We start from the raw sequence: 18,111 nt of genomic DNA, 5'->3' as shown, positions 1-18,111 counted from the left end.
GATATCACGAAAATGTAGGGAAATATTGCTAGGCATTATAATGTTTTCATCCACTGAGTTATTTATGGGAGGTGATTCTGACCGAACAGAATTAATATCATCATTTTTATCAGAATCATAAACACTTTCGTTTTCAGATAACTCATCATCGTCATCACTTTCGGATTTTAAAAGCTTAAAATCACAAAGACTATTCAATATTAAATCACAGTTCTTATCAGGATTTGAATCATAATTAAGATGTAATAAATTACACACAGAAATAAAATCGTTTGCAGTAAAAGTTTTAAGTAATTTTTGTTTTGTTTCTTCAATATTAAAATCAGATGGAAAACCACAAAAGTTACGCAATCTAGCTCTATTTTTTCGATCACCTAACGTTCCAAACACAATTTGATGTAAAAGTTTAATTGACTTAGTAGGCCCAGTCTTTAAAGAATTTGAAATTCTAGGAATAGAATTTAAAGTAGTCATCTTAATTCACAGTATCATAGAACACTATTCTTAGAAGTAACAATGTGGAAATAATCGAAACAAAACTAACTTCTCTTATTTTGTAATATTCATAATGCTTCTTCCTAGGCTCATCGCTATTCATAATGCTTCTTCCTAGGCTCATCGCGGCACGAGCGCCCAAATCTGTAGAATCGGTATTTACTGTCTAGGAATATGATGTTCGTAAACTTACTTCTTAGGTGGCTGTCTAGGGGCTAATAAACTAGTCCGATTTACAAATAACTTGAATATTTAATGAAACATGTATAGTTGCTACAAACTACAAAGTAATTACATACGTAGAAGGAAATAGATGAGATTATTTACAGATGAAGAGAAGGAATCGTCTTTTTAGATGCAAACATCTTTTAGTCGCGTCATCATCTTAATGGCGGAATCGTCTGCCTTCTATCATCGGAAAAATAAAAGATTTATTTTCACAGCTTGTCGCGTCATCTGATTATAATGAAGGATGCCATCCCACATTAGGGTCTATTATACTGTAGAATATTATTACCTGAAATGTACTATTTAAGACTGCTTTCACACATACACTTAAAGCTATTTTCATAAAATCCTCTATTTTATTTTGAGAAACTAATTCATTCGATTTGGAGTACATATTTAAGATTTTTGATTGATGAAATTATTCTGCTTCTTATGCCTTATACTTTTTTAAATACTATAGGTATAGATTTAAGGAGAACGATTTATTTTCAAAGCTTTCAAGTAAGATACTTTTATGTAGTTAAATAAAATTATGAGGCTAGGCCTGGTAAAGGCATAATAGCAAGAATTATAAGAAAAATGGTTTCGCTGTTACTTCTAAAACTGTTATCTATCGATCCATCCATCTAACTTTATATTCGTTATTTACATATACGAACATATAATATATATGTAATCTATTATTCACTAGATTAAAAGCATAGCTTTTGCATAAAAGCAGTAAATTGTTTGCAATCTATTAACAAATTATATATATTAATGTCGATTCGATAATCTAGCGGTCTTTTATAGTTTCACTAAGCTTTTAAGGAATAAAGCAAAATGAGAGTTCAAATGGTAAAATACAAGCACGCAATACTTTGTGAAACGCTGGAGACTTCGGATTGGGCAACAAAAGGAACAAATGTTTTCCCACGGGCAAGTGAACAATACATAAAAGGCATAACAATAACTGCCAGTTCAGAGGGCATAACGGAATCTGGCCGGTTGGATGTAAACTCATGTAAGTGCTTCAAAAGACATATTTGCTTCTATTAACGTATTTGTGTTCATGTAAAACTAATGTTATTGGGAGATAGGTCATTACAGAATTCAGTTGATGCACTTTCCTCCACTCAAGTAGTTTACTCAACCAGCACCTATATATGCTCTTTCAACTCAGATCGTTTTCTCTACTAATATTTGGTTTATTTGACTTTAGAGTTCATATAAAACTTTGAACTACGTGCTGTTAGATTTCAGGGTTACAGCCGAAAACATCGCGGCAAAAACATCGCAGACGAAAATGTCGCTGAGAAAACAACGCAAGGCGAAAACGTCGTGCTACAAAACATCGTGGGAGAAAGCATCGCAAAGAGAAAACATCGCAGTTCTAAAACATCGTGGTACAAAACATCGTCGTCGAAAATAAAGCGGTTCAAAAACATCGCAGTTTAAAAACATCGTCGTCGAAAATATCGTGGTAAAAAATAAAGTATCTACAAATCATCGCATGACGATAACATCGCAGACGTGCTTTTTTTAAGGCATGCTTTAATAAGTGTAAATGGATATTCCCATAATGATTTGTGAGCGCAAGATGGAAAGAAGGATAATTTTTACTTTCATATTTTTTATTAATTAATAAATTTTTGCTGAGTAAATAAAAAGGAAACTTAAGCATAAAAAATTAATGCAACTTATAGCACTTAATAGAATTTTAAACCGACATAGTTAACTAACAAAGGCCATTAATAAATCATTTTTATAAAGTTTTTACTGGTATATTTCATGAAAAGTATAATCTATAAGTTACATTTAATTTTCTATGCTTAAGTTTCCTTCTTACGTTTTCAGCAAAAATTTATTAGTTAATAAAATATGTGAAAGTAAAATTTATCCTTCTTTACACCTTGCGCTCATGAATCATTATGGGAATATCCATTTACAATTATTAAAACCTGAAAAAAGCATGTCTGCGATGTTATCGTCATGCGATGATTTATAGATACTTTATTTTTTACCACGATATTTTCGACGACGATGTTTTTAAACTGCGATGTTTTTGAACCGCTTTATTTTCTACGACGATGTTTTGTACCACGATGTTTTAGAACTGCGATGTTTTCTCTTTGCGATGTTTTCTCCCACGATGTTTTGTAGCACGACGTTTTCGCCTTGCGTTGTTTTCTCCGCGACGATTTCGTCCACGATGTTTTTGCCGCGATGTTATCGGCGGACACCAGATTTCAGAGCAGATCTCCATTTCCGCTAATAACGGGAATAAATTCAGTCTAAGTTTTCTTTTCTTCTGGGATGCATATGCTTAAGCTGCTGAGTAATAAATTAAGAGCTAATTTATAAGAAGAGATTTTATGCATCATCTCCTAGGAAAATCAAGTTGAGAAAACTTAATCGAAAGCTAATTAGAATGCTTCTGTAGTAAATTTGCATGTAATGTAATTAAAAGCCGGAAATAAAAATTTTCTTAAAAATAATAAATTCACGTAAGAACACACACACACACACACACATATATATATATATGAAATGTAATTTCTCATACATTATTTGTTTTGTGCAGCCGGGACAACAGGAATGAGACAAATTTTGTAATATAAAGTGGTAGGTTTATTTTAGCATCCATCTCGTAAGCGTTCTTCTCGTACCTTAAGCAGAAGCCCTTGCTTCATTTAAGGAAGGGTATTTATTTTGATCAATTGGAGATTCAAAAGGGAGGTTACCAAATAGTAAGTATGCTGGGGTGAACTTAGTTACCGTATGAGGGGAGTTGTTATATTCGATAACAACTTGCTCTAGCACTTTAGTCCATGGTACTTTTTTAGAAGAAGAATTTACTTTACATTTTAGTCGACTTACTATTGATTGATTTACTCTTTCTACTTTACCATTTGTCTGGGGATGGTGAGATGAAGTTAAAAGTTGTTTAACATTATGCTTTTTAAGAAATTTTTTGAATCTAGAGGAAGTGAAGGCTGCATTCCTGTCACTCAGAATTTTTTCGGGGACTTGTATTTGAAATATTTGTTTTAGACAATTGGCATAGGTTTCTGAAGTTACACTTTTAGAGGGAAAAGCCCAGACATATCTTGTTGCATGGTCAATAACTATATGCAAATATTTTTTTGTAGAATTATAATAATTAAATCCTCCCACAGTTTCAATAGAGAGACATTCGAAAGGTTTGTCGGTTGGGGGTACGTCTTGCATAAGACCAAATTTTTTCTGTTTTTCCTTTTTATTAAGTTGACAAGTATGACAATGTTTAACAAAATTTCCGATATCTTCGCTAATATGAGGCCAATAATATTGAGAGGTGATTAAGTTAAGCATAATTTGAACTCCCGGGTGACCAAAATTTTCATGGGTTTTATTCAACAATTTTAATCTTAAAGATTTAGGTACTACAATTTTATAAAAATTCTTTTTCTTAATTACCATCATATAATTTATCTCTTGGTAATTTTTTCCGCAGACATTATCAGTTTTTTGTTATTACGTCATTCGAGTTGCGCGGGCCATAGAGTGATCTAGAAATGACGCAATGCAGATAAGTTATTACGATTTTAGAATAGAGAGGAAGAATTAATGTTTATAGTTATATTATAATTCTGATTCATATGTTTTTATCTTACATATATATATATATATATATATATACCCGGTAGCCGCTGAACTGTAAAGCATCTGAACATTGGTAAATCCTCCTGGGATCGATTCCAGGTAAAAGGGATGTTTGCATACTCGCTGTCGGGGTTTTTCCCATGTGCAACGTGGATACAAGTCAGTTTCCGTTAGAAAATCTTTCACGAAGGCCTCTCTATCCTTAGGTAGATATCTTTCACCTGCTTTGCCAAAATCAAATAAACTAACTAAAGTATAAATAAAGGAGTAGAATATTTAAAAAATGCGAAAGTAAAGGTTAAGAGAGGTAGCAAAATTTATCCAAGTAGAAATGAAAGAATAGTAATTATGTAGACAAAGTAATTTCCTTCTTAGCATGCCTTCGTGGTGTACTGGTCTGCACGCTGGGAGCGTATTCCAGAGGTTGATAGCCTCGGCTATATCTCTTTAGTTAAGTTGTATTTATTAGCATGCTTGAGTTCAAGCCCAAGTAGAGGCTTTTCTCTATGTCCTGAGAGAGGGCCGTCTGTGAACTTTATTTTGAACAATAAAGGGTAATTAACTCGTCCTGAGTATCTGTCCTCTGTCTACGGAACTAAAGCGATTATTCGCTCCAGGCTCCACGCATTTAGCTGCAAATTATAGGTTGGAACATTGAATAGTAATAAGAATACATCTACCACGTGAAACGAGAAGAAACGTAATGTGGTTTTATCAGCCATTAATGGCTTATTTATTTTTTTTTTTTTCCTTTTACATTAATCGCAAATAAATTTCGCTTTAAGAATGATAAGATTTTGTAACAAAGCTAAGGTAGTTTTCAGGTTTCAAGCTGTTGAATTAAATTCTGTTTTCTAAATTTTAATAGTTTAATTTAAAAAAATTCTTTTTCTGATGTTTTTTTAACGGGAGGTCTGTTTTTATTGCCTTTATTTTATTCTTATTTATTTTTTGTCTGTCTGTGTTTGTATATTATTAATACTTTCGTAATTTTTTAGTAACTGTATTACCTTTTTTAAAAAAATTCTTTTTTTTTTTATCTTTATTAATTTGTAACATTATCACAGATAGTTTTAATTTACAATATAATCTTTATTCTATGAACACTCAATTATTCGTAGAAAGCTATATTTAACTTAAAATTATGAAAATTTAATTGTATACAAATAAAAAATTATTGCTGCGAACTAATTTGCAATTTCATTCAAATTCAAAGAGCATATATAAATTAAGTGCAAATATCTAAAACCATGAAAAATATTTAATAATATTATTTCATTCAAATTCAAAGAGCATATATAAATTAAGTGCAAATATCTAAAACCATGAAAAATATTTAATAATATTATTTCATTCAAATTCAAAGAGCATATATAAATTAAGTGCAAATATCTAAAACCATGAAAAATATTTAATAATCCAACAGTATAAGAATACAGTTCCAACAGTATAAGAATTTTTTAAGACTAAACTAATTTGCATAAAGTGAATAATTGTTGAGCAGGCAGATGACATATCTTTTCAAGAGGAAGTTGCCCCGAAACCTAACTCTTCAATTACTCAATTCGTGTTTCGTCATCCATATAGGCATGGGTATAGTAATATTCAAAACCGAAAGTAAAAATAAATTTAGTGAATTCCTTAGAAAGTAATTTTAACTATTAAAGAATTTCGAGACATTTAGTAAGAAAATCGACTAGGAAACAAAATTATTAATTAAAAGTAAATTGCTAATGTAATTAAGAGAAATCCAAAATAATTTAGAAACCTTTGTCTATTGGAAACTTCCCCGATACGAATTATGCATTAAACCAAAATAAACTAAATATTAAACTAAATACAATCTATAAAAATACAAAAATAATATCCTCATGCATCCCTTATATATGTCCCTACATATACAGAGCTGTATTTTTACGATTACTTACTTTTTTCTACATAAATTTCGTTAGAAATGCATACAGCCGTGCATACACTATTTGAATTCTTTCAGCTTTTTAAATTGTGACCATGGAAGGACATTTAAGGGTGAAGCTCGGGCAAATAACTTGCATAAATTCTTCAAAGTAGATAAATGATTCATGATTTGTTTTAGGGCAAATAACATAAAGGCTGTATGGTATCGTGTAGGATTTTCTAAGGGAAACTGATATTTATTCACTTACATATGAAAAAGACCACCAAAACGTGACTGGTTATGCGACTGGTTCTGGATACAGAGCAATCCTATTAGTGCTTGCCGAACTTATTAGGCCATTGATAAAACACGATACGTGCAATCATATTGAAATAATAGCAATTTTCCATGGAACAGCTACGGTAAATTAACCACAAAGCCTGTAGTTACAGTATAAGAGAAAAGCACAGCTCATAAGCTTTTAAGTAAGCTTTTTAATAAACGTAGCTCATAGCTTTTTAATAAACGTATTAAATTCTGGCACTGCATAAAATATTCAGCGGGAATACATTTCCTTAATTAACTCGAATTTATTTAGAAGAAACTTAAAATTAATTACCGTTCTTCATTCAGGCTCAACTTATCATAGTTTTTAGAATTAATAAGTATTTTACAGAACGGTAATCTTATTTAAATTAATTATATATATTTCCCTGGGGAAATTTAAATTTTAACAATCGATTAATATTCGCTAAGTATTTAAAAATAAAATTTTCATCTGTTCTTTTAAATATTGCTGTAAAGATGAGTAGAACACTTAGACTTTTCATTTGACTAGTCTAATTTAAAGTAATTGCCATTAATGAAGATGATTTTCATTTTTTTGTTTTAATTATAATAATTGAATTGGATTGAGATTAATTTGCACCCCAACAAGCGAGCAAAGTAAGTTTAAGAAGATATTTGAGTTTAGATTTGTGTATTCATTTACTTATTTAAAATACAAAGAACTTATTTTTGATTTACATATGTATTTGAAATATAAACCTTTTAGGTTTTTTTTAAATTGCCTCAATTCCTTTAGCTGTATTTACGTATTAGAAACAAGTTTCTCTGATCATAACTCTGATTGCATGTTCCTATGAATATGTATTAGAATTATTAAGGCTTGGGCACAAAATTGTTTTGTTTTGAAGGAGAGTAATAACAAATGATTCAACAGCAAGTCTGTTTGAAGAAATTAACTTTAGGCACGACATAATCTAATTCAATTCCTGAGTATTGCGAAATAGGTCTATGAGTCAAAATAAATACAAAAATTGTAAGCAAATACAGCTTGAATTATGCTATGGGAAAAAGTTTCGCGATAAACTGGAACAAGTTTTGTATAAATCGCATTTTCATTTGGTTATTGGGAAATTTCAGATGAAAATTAAGAGTGTTCTGTTGTTTTTTGCAGTTCGTGCAGATTAACTAATCGATGATTTATCGACATCGATAAATGCTGTTTTCGCAAAAAAGCACTTTTCTTGTCATAAAGCTAAAAATAATATACTTAAGTCAATGAAATTATACTTCTTATTGTGAGGGATCCTTTTAATAATTGCAGACAAATTCTGAGCTGGCGTCTGGAAGTTCTCTAGAAAAATTGGTGCTTTCATTTTTACTCTAAAACAGCAAATATATACAAATATCAAATATTCCATACAAATTCTTTATACAAATAATATATTCTATATATAAATAATATATTCTATATACAAATGATATATTCTATATACAAATATTTTCTATATATAAATAATATATTCAAATATATAAATATCTTACAAGTAAGTTTTCATTATCATTCAATATTAATTCAATTTAATGAACGTATACCGTTCGTTTTTCACAGCATTGGTATTATTTGAAATACAGTATGTTCTGATGGCTATTGTACCATCAGAATACTTAAATAGTCAGTAATACAAAGTGCAAAATATCAGAAATAGAATTATATATTTTATTCTCTGTTTGTCGTAAGCAGTATAAAACATATTGTCTACGTTCAAAACACATTATATTTATTAAATTTATTAACAATATCCACTTAAAAAAAATCTGAAGTCAAAATAACTTGCAAAATGCTTAGCGGGAAATTACTTTTGCTTTATGTATCGCTATGTTTCAACATGGTCATCATTATTGATGGTGTGATCCTGTTTTGAGGTTCTAAACTCGGCAATAGTGCATCAGATTTTTAATAAAATCTTCATGAATAGCCAAAACTTTTATGCTTTATAGTAGGAAAATCAAAGGAAAATAACCCGAAATTTCAAAAATGCTTATTTCTAACAATAAGAAGGGATAGATTTAAGTAGAAACTTTTAGGTGTGATACGATTTTTAGAAATAATCTGCTTATTTCTAAAATTAAGCAGGGAAAAAAAAAAGACAGGAAATCTTTGCTTGAAAAATTTAGTAAGTTCCTTTCTTTTGAATATTAAACAGATTCATTTTATAGAATAAAAATAACTCAAAATTTAAAGTTTTTAAACATTTCATAATAAACCAACAGGAATAAAAATTAACTCGGAAAGAAAAGAACGTTACCCTACTAGAAATGCCACTGATTCCTTTTAACCTGCCTATAACAGCGTTGGTCACTACTGAGGTCATAAGTGATGGCCATCTGAATGTGGAGGCACCTAATAGGTGGCCACCGTCACCTCCTATGGAGGGACAGACAATTTGACATTCATGCCTTTGCTGGGATTCGAGCCCGGGCTCTTCTGTATCGCAATCAGGCTCCCCTAACCACTGTACCGTCTGGGCGGCAACTTCTACTATTATTTCTACAAACTTTTTGCTAAAATAAATTATTTAACTTCGTTATTACTTTTTTTAAAATTTGGGAAGCTTGTTTATAAATTAAGAGTAAATTTCAAATTTATTACTCTGAAATAATTCTGTTTTCTTTAGAAATCAGTATCTTTTCTTGGTTCAGGAAACATTTACTATTTTCGGTTTTAACTGAACGATTAGTTATTCCGCGAAAAAGTAAAAGTAGATCTGTCTTCTGAAAAAAGTCTTCTAAACTACAAGTATAACCAAGTTAAACATTGTCTTTCAAAAAGTAAATGAATAACTAAAAATTAATTACTTATTTACACCTTCAGCTTAACTGCATATTGCTCGCTCTTTTATGCTGTGATAAATCAGTGATAATTTTTAACAGCTCTTTAAAATGAAGCTTAGTATTTTTCAAAAATCTATAAAACCATTGCTTAGATGCATTTTTAAAGTCAAGCATAGCCAGGCTTCTTTTTCTAAACATATTGAACCATTCCTCAGTTCTCTTCTTTTTATAACTTTCCTTCCTCCTCCACTGTTTCCTTTTCGTAGTCATAAAACAGGGGTGAGACACTGAATTCTTTTTTGAACTCACTCCGTGCTTGAAAGACTTTTCCTTCCAGATATAGTGGTTAAATAAGCTGCTTTCTCAGTTCATAAATTTTGTCCTGTTTTGTAACTTTAGTAACCTTATTTAGTATAGCCAAGAAATCTTCTGAAGGCTCATTTCTAAAATCTCAACCAAGATCGCATTTCTTTCTTTTACTATATTTGCTTCAAGATGCTTTGCTAAATCCTAGTTTTGAAGCGTGTATTAAAAAATAAGCTATTTATTGGGTTGGCAAGAAAGTAATTTCACTTTTCTAGTGTGAAATAAAATTCAATTCTTTCTAAACAAAAAATGGACTTTAACAGTCAACTATCTTCTATTCTGTTCGATAACCTTTTGCCATCTTTCTGGTAACTTCATGACTTCGTGCTCAAAGAATTTCTGGTATTTAATCGCAAAAACTCAACCAAATGCGATTTAAAGTCAACGTTAATATATAAATTTTTACCATTTAAAAAGTTTTGTAAAATTCGACATAAATCATAATCCAATGGTACGAGGACGGGGCTATATGGGGCACGCGACTTCAGTTCCCAACCAAGCTCTAGTAGTTTCGTACGTGTTCCTAAAGATGTGTTAAGCCTCGTATTGCAGTGGTGAAACACGATTCCTTTACGATTTGTCAATTCTGGCCTTTTCTTTTTGATTGCTTCTTCCATTTTCATAAGTTGTTCGCAGTACATCTGAGTGGATCGTTTGATTGCTTGGATGGAGCTCAAAATACGCAACATCATTGTAATCCTACCAAATTGGCAGCATGATCTTTTTCAGACGCAGTTTAGCTTTCAATATGATTTGTGCTGATTCATCGTGCTTGGACCATGATCTTTTTCGATTAATGCTATTTTTCATTCTCATTGATAATTTGTTTTAAAAAAAGGTCGATTGCATTACATTTTAAATTCGTATCACAAATATTGATTAGTTGTGTTAAGTAAATTTTTTCTTTTCATGTGGAACACAAATATCGAGTTTGTTAACGAGTCTAAGACATATTATATGATTTTCAGTTGTGGTGCGGAATACATTTAACCTTTTTGCAATCTATCACACAGTTATATGACGATTTCATTCAATTATGTCTTTAATTTCGTAATCATTAACTTCAGAATGTCAACCAGAACGTCAGCTTTCAAGTGAAAAATTTCCAGAACGAAATTTTTAAAATCAATTCTGACACATGCGTTGTGTTAAAAAGTCAATATCATAAACTTCATATATCTCTTTGCGAGCCTTAGCCATTTTCTTGCCTTTATGAAAATAAAAAGTTAAATTATGTCGAATGCTTCTATTCTCTTCTATTTTTTCCCTACTTACTATTTATTCTGGGAAAACATTCCAATCTTCTAAAAAAAAATTCCATTTTTTACTTATTTTTTGGAATACATATTAAAATTGATCATAAACTAATAGTTGTAAATAAAAATTCACGGAATTTGTTTATTTAGCAACCTAAAAATGTCAGCTACCAAATCTTAAAAGAATATCTATCTATATACGTATATATATATGATGTAAGATTGCCAGAAGAACAACTATTGTACGAATAAGCTGAAACGTATATAACTTAAACGATTCTAGAAGTAACTTTAATTTTATCAATGAATAAATTCATGAGTAAATTTTAAATGTGAATTAAGTTATTCTAAAATAACTTTGAATATTTATTAAGTGGAATATTTTAATTTTAAAATTAATTTCTTTTAACTTGAGATAAATAAATACGATTTATCATAAAATCATTCCAGTTGCCTTGCTCGGTCGTTAATTTACTTACTTCCATTGCTGATATGTGCTTTAGATATTCTATTGCATTAGAATCTTAAAGCCTATCACATGCAGGAAGTTCGGCTTGATAGGTAAATTTACATGAAGCAGTTTTATGAAATTTGATCTTTTTCATTATTTATTATATGCAAATGCTTTGCTTTTGCTGTTTAGCGGTATCTTTTAGCGTAAGTATGATCTTTATTTATAAGTAAATGTAACAAATGAATTATAATTATCAATAGCTAAATTATAACTAAATATTCGTTTAAATAGATATCATTAAATAGATATTAAATAAATATTATTTCATTTCACGAATGAAGTTTTTAGATTTAATATTATGTTGATATCTTTTCAATGGGTACCTTCACACTGCGGTATTTATGGGAATGAGATGGCTGATATGCTTGCGAAAAAGGGGGCTACGGTTCTCCAAAAGCCAAAAACGAATGCAAGCCTCCATTCTATTAAGCTTCTGACATCGCTAACATATCAAAAGACTTTTAGAGATTTTGCCACTCAGGTTTGTGAGGGAGGGCATACCTTGGAATGTTCTCTCATCAAACCCAGCTTTTGTTCCTGACCACACGCGAACAGTTTCGGTTGCATCTTTTAGACTATTGACGGGACATGACTGTCTACAGAATCATTTATTTCGCATTGAACTGGCTGATTCTCCGTTGTGTGTTTTATGTAATAGTGGACGGCCAATGACGGCGGAACATTTGGACGAGTGTAAAGCACTGACAAATTTTTCTTGTAGATTTCAGCGCTATTGGCAAGCAAGGTGTTTAATGGCCTGACGGCCAATGTAACTGGCATTTGATAAATAAATATTAAGTTGATTTAATAGTTTTAAACTTTACGGTAAAATTTCTAAAAGAGCAAAGAAAAAAGGATTTTTTTTTAAATTTAAAATTTTATAAGATTAATACTGTAGATGTAAAACTTCAGTCTTTCTGTTGTTTTATGTTCTATTCTTGTAATAACTATTCTTGTAATTCTTGTAATATTCTATTCTTGTAATAAAACAAAACATTTTTTTTTGTTTTGAAAATTTAATTAAATTTTTATTCTTACTATAACATCATGAAAATTTGATTAATTATTTTTTTGTTTTGAAAATTTAATTAAATTTTTATTCTTACTATAACATCATGAAAATTTGATTAATTATTTTTTTGTTTTGAAAATTTAATTAAATTTTCAAAACAAAAATTTAATTAAATACAAAACAATTTGTTTAGAAATTTCTGCAAAAAGTACGAAAACTACTAATAGTACAAAAACGTAGTGCTAAGTATTAAACGTACTACTAAATGCGAAAGCGTTCTACTGAAGCGCATTTAACAGTTGATTCCAAAACCACTTAGATATTTTTAATCTTTGCCGGTCAAGAGAAAGAAGTATTGCTTGATATTTACGAAATAAAATAAAACAACAGGGAGAAGGTATTGTCCCTAGGTCTTTTACCGTAAAAATTCAAAATGATGTTATAGTAAGAACAATTATTTGTAGCACTAATTTGCTAAGTGATATTCTGAGGATGAGGTTTTGCCATGGTTTGAGCTTCTTGCCATGAAATTCAGTTTGCAAATATTCATATATTAATGCTGAGATTGCCTGCTCTTAACACATATATTTTAAAAGAAACTGTATTCAAAGCTATTTAAATTGTTTCAGAAATTTTTTGAAAAATATGGAATATTTGAGTAATAAAACTTTAAAACTGATAATTTCTCTTGTATTTTGTCTTCCAGATTTCAATCATTTCTGAAGAGGAAGCAATCAACTTTGATGGTATTTAAAGAATCCATAACTTCATACATGTAAGAACTTATCATTTAAAGCTATTTTAAATTAGGATATGATTGCAGTGGTGCTTGGTTAAAACAGACAGGCGAAAAATGTTCTCTTTGTATCTGAAAACTAAGTATTAATTTATAAACACTCCCTCATTGGAAAGTACCATTTGTAATTTGTTCCATTAACATCGCATGTCGGAGTAGGAGCAAATAACTGCTGCTAAATGATATGCGACTGAGAGAAAAACCATTAGCCAGTCTTGCTATCGGATTTCCAACGTTCACCTGTACGATAGGGCCATTATCTCGTCCGATAATGTCGGGCCCGATCAGAATGGGACCCAGTGGGCCAGTTTCGAGGCCGCCAATGGACAGGAGACGAGGGTGGAGTCAAAAGAACGAGCAAAAAAAGAGACACCTGCAATTAACTAGGCTTATCGATGGAAGTAGCACTCAGGGTTGCTGGAGAAAGAATGGTAGCCAGTTATCACGCCAAGCTCTTCTCTAGAGCGCCAAATTTTAGAACATTTCGAAATAGAGGTGGGAGATGACTTATAGAACTCCTAGCATCCGCACTAACAGAGGCTCAATTCTATGCGGATAAATGGGGTGATACATATTTATTATAACATAAATCGTTAATCTAATGTGACTGATAATTCTATATATTCACAAGAAATAAAAATTCATGCTCGAAAAACCACTCGACTGCGACGTAAAAAAAAAAAAAAAAAAAAAAAAAAAAAAACTGAAAGGTTTCAGACTTTAAATTACATCCAAAGGGACATTTTTAACGTTCTATGTGTTATCTTTATTTATTAAATATCATATTCTTTGCACTTAAACCATAAAATTCAGTTCAACAGCAATGTCCCAAAATAATTTTAAATGAGCATAGCTTTAGAATTTCCGACACACAGTTCCGCGCGCTGGAGATAAAAAAGTTTTTTTTTTTTTTTTTTTCTGTACAACGTTGCCATTGCTCGCTTTGAAATCCTTGGGTTTGTTACTCAAAAATTCGTTAAAGTTTTACAAAATTTGAAATCGATCATAAAACAAATTCCAAATTTCAAATTTGGTCTTCCACATGCCCATATTGGTAGGAGGATTACGTCATTCAAAATTCGATGCTCTACGCATCGTTGTTTTATCAAAATGCGAGAAATATACATACATATATGCAGATTTTTCGTTATTTAATTTCTTCAAATATAATGCAGGACTCTAACATTTGGTGGCAACAGTTTGAAAAGTGAAACGGACATTATAGTGATTCAACGCAAAATCGCAAAACGAAAACAATAGTCCATCAGGGACAAAGCCCTTTTGGACTAATAATAATAAAAATTTTACAAAATATAAAATCGATAATAAAACAAATTCCAAATTCTAAACTCGGACTTCCAGATGCCCATATTGGGGTGCAGACGTACGTTATTCAAAATTTGATAGCTCTAGGTACCGTTGTTTTATCCTAATGCGAGAAACATACATACATTTATGCATATTCTTCATTATTTAATTTCTTTAAATATAATACAGTGCTCTAATATTTGATGGCAGCAATTTAATCGTGATTCGCCGATTATAGTGAATCAACGTAAACTGTCCAAAACGAAATTAGTAGCCCTTCTAGGCAAATTGCCCTTTCAGCTAAAAAAAAGAAAGAAAAATAAAAACCTGAAAGGGCTCAGATTTTTAAGGGTGGCACAGAAGAGTTTGTTAAGATTTTTCTACGCTCTTGCTACGCTCATCATCTAACACTCTGCTATTGCACTCACTCCTGTTAAGCCATTAGTTTTTGTCGTTTTAGCTTTATTATTAAGCATTATTTTCTTTGTAGTTATGCCATATACAATTCAACAGTAAAATTACAAAATTTTTAAAAGCAGCATAGCAAAATATATTTAGAATTCCCAATGGAATACTATGTGTCGACATATAGTTTTCGAGTCTTTTCTCATTTCATAATATGAATGTATAGTTTTCTTAGTAAGATGGCTCGCAAAACTGTTTTTTCTTTTATTATTATTAATTTGTTTATTTTTATTATTAACGTTTTGTGAGTCAACTTTATTTATAAAATATTACGCTCCTGTCGCTTATGCCACGTGAAATTCTGTTCAACAGCAAAATCACAAAAATTTAAAAACAGCATATCTTTAGAATTTCCGATAGACAATCTCGCGCGCTGGAGATAAAAATGTTTTATTCCGTACACTTTTCCCACTGCTCGATTTCAAATCGTTGAGTTTGTTAATGAAAAATTCGTTAAAGTTTTATAAAATATAAAATAGATTTTTAACAAAACAAATTCCAAACTCGGGCTACCAGGTGCCCATGCGCAAGTGGAGGAGTACCTCATTCAAAATTTAATAGCCCTAGTTACCGTCGTTTTTTTCACAGTGCGAGAAATATACATACATTCATTCAGATTTTTCATTATTTAATTCTCTTTAAATAAATGCAAGGTGATAATATTTCCTGGCAACAAATTGAAAAGTGATTCAGATATTTAACGTTGCCAAATCCCGTTTTAAGACTAATAACCCATTTGGGCTAACTCCCTTTTGGACTAGAAAAGGGGAAAGAGAGAGAGACGTCATGGAACGAAAAGAAAATTGCATCCCGAAAGCTTCAAATCCTAATCCAACATCTTAAAACGTTTTAAATATTAAAAAGGGAAAAAAATCATATAAAAAGACACTGTTCTGTATAATTTACATAATGTACAGCATCAGAAACATCTGTTATTAAATACAACAATGTTGGAAGCGTTCATAAAAGTTATTAATTGGCGACATGAAAAATTAAATGTATTTTAATTTATATTAATTAGCTATACTATTAAAAGAGTAAGATAAAGATTTAGTTTATTGAGAAATTCGTTTATTGCATTTAAGTCACTGTTTATTTATCATAACAAATTGAGTAAATTTGAAAGTTAAATTAAAGATGTTATGCTTTGTGAAATGAAAACACTCTGAGGATCAGTCAAAAGCTAGGCCACGAATTCTTACATTTAAAATCGTTATTTTATTTACGACAATATTTATCAGGGCCAATCGATAGTAAGTGCTGCTTTTAGATTCTTTCTGTATTTTGCCTGTTTGCTTCCGAGACAGGAGAAAGGCTGTGGATTTTATTTTGTCAAAAAAAGGGATTTAGCGTCTATTAGAGATTAAAAAAATATTCACTATGGATTATCGATTATTGAAATATCTTTCATTCATCTTATAAGCTATTTTCTCCTTCCTTTCTGCATGCCTTCGTGGTGAAACGGTGGCACACTCGGCGCGTATTCGAGAAGTCCAGGTTCGAGTCCCGGTGAGGGCGTTGCACATTTTTATCCTATTCTGCTCCAAAAAAATCTAACCACCCGAGTTAATAAAGGTGGTGGATGATAATTCTTCACTTGTAACAGAACTATTTAACTGTGTTATTGAACGCCATCTAGTGGCGAAGAGGAAAAACGGCAGTCGTGAAAACGAGCTTAAAACAAATTAGTTAAACACAATTAATATATCTTGTTTGATCAACAGTACTTAATTAATGAACTGAAAGTAGCCTTTTAGTTTAGTTATCATAAGAAGCTGAATAATTGCCCACTTACTGATATGTGTGCAATTCCAATTAGTCAGTGTGCATTTTGAAATAATTTATTGGCTTTTCACACCCTGTTTCTGAATATATCATGATATTATAGTGAACAGAAATTTAAAATAATCCATTTAACAATTTATAGTATAGTACAGCTCTGTTAATCTAGATTAATTAAAGTGGAGCAATTGTGGATAATATATTTTATCTCAAAAATCCACTGTTAGGCTCGTTTTTGGAAAACAGCAACTGCTCCTTGCGAGCATCATTTTTGACAACAGTGATATTTTTGAAGTAAGGTTATTTCTGAATGCAATAAAATAACCTTTAAAATTTCCATTTAATTTTTTTATTTAAATCCCGTAAAGAAAGTAGTTTGCATTATTTTGACAACTTTAGAGAGGCACAGATCTTTTGTCGAGCAAGTGCAGAAAACATTTACTTCCACTGATAAATTAAATTTAATTTCCCCATAGACCATATTTGCATCGCCTATAACAGCTCTGTTCCTTCGTGGGGATGAAAATATCTAGCATTCCTGACTCCTTCGAGATGTATATGCGTTTAAAATTATATGTTAGACTGAACTATAAGAACTACAAGTGAAAACATCACGACACGACGAAAACATCGGAGATCTTTTATGCGGTCAGATAACTGGCATTTGGTGACTTTTCTTGTTCCATTCGGGATGGCAAAAAAGCTGTCTTCCTTATAGGTTCGCCTGTATTATGCTACAGCATTTTTAATTTTTAATAATTCACTAAAATTTTTGAAGTTTCATTTTTTGGCAGTTTATTGAATTTCGGAGAAATCTTTTAGTTCAGTGTCAACCATAATTAATAGATGTAATCTGTCAATGGAGGCAATTATGTTTAATGTCATCTTCAAAACAGTGATTTCCCATTGTGTTTTCACTCAAATATACTCCGACCATTTGCTTATATCAGGTATCGTCAACTTTTTTATGCCTACCGTCCACTTTGTAGGTAGTAAAATTTCCTTACCGCCCACCAGTTTCACAGTAACTTATTTTAGAGTAAATGCAAAATAATTTTTTGAGTGGATTCTTAGTAAATATATATATAGTTATTATCCATTTATTTACACTTTGCTTATATTTATAAGAGACAGAAAATTTATCTCTCGCGTAGCTAGCCAGGACGTCGGTTCCAGCGAAACTGTTTCGGCTAGGAAACTTACAATGGTAGGTAAAGGAGAAGTTCGCTTCTCAGAAAAATTTCTCCT

The 18,111-nt window shown here is 30.9% G+C and overlaps 1 long non-coding RNA gene across 1 annotated transcript in view; it reads left to right on the top strand.

Annotated features, from left to right (window-relative positions):
• The window catches only part of LOC118190260 (uncharacterized), a 317,056-nt gene that overhangs the window by 61,964 nt on the left and 236,981 nt on the right, over positions 1 to 18,111 (top strand). Inside the window, exon 3 of the long non-coding RNA XR_015043785.1 lies at positions 13,219 to 13,287. This is a non-coding gene — a long non-coding RNA (uncharacterized LOC118190260). The remainder of the gene's footprint in view (positions 1 to 13,218; positions 13,288 to 18,111) is intronic.

The sequence above is a fragment of the Stegodyphus dumicola genome, chromosome 1, assembly GCF_044657685.1.
Source record: "Stegodyphus dumicola isolate Sdum_Otavi_A_Nest chromosome 1, ASM4465768v1".
NCBI classification, from domain to species: domain Eukaryota; kingdom Metazoa; phylum Arthropoda; class Arachnida; order Araneae; family Eresidae; genus Stegodyphus; species Stegodyphus dumicola.
The sequence above is the reverse complement of the archived record's forward strand: the minus strand, read 5'-3'. Positions and strand labels throughout refer to the sequence as shown.